This window comes from Prunus dulcis, chromosome 8 (genome assembly GCF_902201215.1).
Source record: "Prunus dulcis chromosome 8, ALMONDv2, whole genome shotgun sequence".
Lineage (NCBI taxonomy): Eukaryota > Viridiplantae > Streptophyta > Magnoliopsida > Rosales > Rosaceae > Prunus > Prunus dulcis.
In genome coordinates, this window is record NC_047657.1 from 3,146,872 (window position 1) to 3,149,238 (window position 2,367).

The following is a 2,367-nucleotide window of genomic DNA, read 5'->3' on the forward strand; positions in this document are numbered from 1 at the left end:
GAATGCTCTTCATCTACTCCCGTTAATTCATATAACCGGACAAGCAGACCTGCACGTCCCATACCATGCTTATACCACTTGGTCCCCAATGCCCATTTATATGAACTAACACCCATTTCAATCCATAATTCCCCTTTTGTTAGTTGTCTTGTCTACACCATTGATCTCCAAGCCCAAATCACTAAATCAACAATTATACTGCTGATTTCCTAGTTTACTATGCACACGGGCTCGCCTGGACTTGCTCCCTACAATGGTCAGACTCTACTACACAAAAGATCCTTCCCATTACCCTCTTTTCCATCAATATTTTCTCAATCCAACAACTCCGACCAATTTCCATGACATGATATAATTATGCCGTTCACATATTCCATGTATCTCACAACAATGTAACCATTTAAAACATCACCAATGTATATATAATTACACCAACATAATGTAAACATCCGATATCAAGAACATTATATAATATCAAGAACATCTATTATAATAGCACAGATAATATAGAGCTCACGAAATTTAATTAGATCAATCTCTACAAAAGGTCACCAAAAAACCCCTACAATGGTTAATATGTTTGGCGGTTGAGAATAAGTTCTAACTTTGGTATTAGGATAATATTTTGATGAAGTAAAGCCAGCTAGCCACTTGGATAGCAAGGCAACAACCTTATGTGTTTACACGTCCCTTAAGCAACCAAGGAATGGTGCCACCTCCAGCTTATGTTATCCACTTCATGCTTCTTACATACATATTCAATATAATAAAATACATATAATTATTAAAATGGTAAAACAACTATATATATAATCAATTTAAATATATAACTAAATAGGTAGCCAAATATTTATTGTTCATAAATTTTTTAAAAATACGGGTCTTCACAATTGACCACATCCCGCAGCCTGCTTTTGATATCGGAATTTTCAAACAACACGGTACGGTATGGTATAGAATTAGTGTTTTAGTTTTTTGATACCGAATCATACCGGAGCCGATCGGTTTCGATATGACACAGTACCATTTCAGTACCACTATTACTGAATGGAATTTTCATAGCCAAGATTTTCAAACTTGAAAAGAGAAAGATGAACAAAGACAAAAAAAAAAAATTGAGATTTGAAAAGAGAAAACAAAAATTGAAATGAAAGAGAGGAAAAAAGAAATAGAGAAAGAGAAAAGAGAGGATAGGGAAAAAAAAAAGATAGTAATGGAAAGAAAGAAAGTGACGGGGACGGAAAGAAGAAAGAGATGAAAATAAGAGAGACAGAGAGAAGAAGAAAGAACCTGGAGAGAGAGAGAGAGAGAGAGAGAGAGAGAGAGAGAGAGAGAGAGAGGAAGAAGAAGAAGTAGAAAGGAAAAAAAATAAAAAAGGGAGAAGATATATGGGGATGGAGTGGAAGGGCGGCTGGGAAGAAAGAACAGAGGAAAAGAGGAAGAAGAGACAAAGAAGAAGGGATAAATAATAAAGAAAGATAGAGAGAGGGAGAGAGAAGAGAGAAAAAAATATTTAAAAAGGGAGGGGAGATATTAAATAATCGGAAAGAAAGAGAAAGAAAATAAAAAAGAATAAAGAAATAGAGAAGATGGATACTATTCGATACGGTATGACACCAAACAATACAGGAAATATGAAACCAGTGTCGTGTCAAACAGAAACGGTATGATATAGTATCTGATGTAGCGGCACTCGAGCAAGGATGTTGGAAAACACGAACCACCAAGCCCCATTTAGTCTAAGAACACCCAAAACTTGGCATAAAAGATAGAATAAAATACTCAACCCCGTTAATTCTAAGAATCCCAAATTATGAGCAAAGATGAGAGAACACTCTCTTGGTTTTCAATTTCAATATCAACAACCACCATTAATTCAGGTACATTAAGCCCCATCAAATAATTACGACTCTAGCTATTCCATTCCAAATACATGGAATTTATTATATGCCAAAACAAAACGTTCATGCATTGAACTTACTAATGCATTTGATTCAAATTCCTCATAAACTTTAATGGCTCTTTGTCTGCATCAATATCATACCATTTACACTGCAACAACAAACAACACGATATGAGATTGGCATAGTTTGGCATGGTTTCGGTTCTAACATCCCGACCCAAATTTAAGTGTTCGTTTAATTTAATTAAATTAATAATATATGAAATTACAATTTTGCACTCGAGGATAGGATCATTTTGATCACTTTTTAATTCGGAAGGATTTTGGGGAAGTGAAAGGCACCATGACATAGATTGTGTCGAGATGAGTCCGTGGACATGTAGTGGGCTCACATCAGAGTTGTAACGAAAAAGTTACAATCAACAGAAGCATAATGACATAACCGTAAATATTTCGAAATAGGT

General features: G+C 35.0%; 1 protein-coding gene across 1 annotated transcript in view; it reads right to left on the bottom strand.

Annotated features, from left to right (window-relative positions):
• LOC117637379 (germin-like protein subfamily 1 member 16) overlaps positions 1-1,390 on the bottom strand; it is a 6,974-nt gene extending 5,584 nt beyond the window's left edge. Inside the window, exon 1 of the mRNA XM_034372258.1 lies at positions 1,380-1,390. The gene's annotated coding sequence lies outside the window, so the exon portion shown is untranslated. The remainder of the gene's footprint in view (positions 1-1,379) is intronic.
• Between the last annotated feature and the right edge of the window lie 977 nt (positions 1,391-2,367).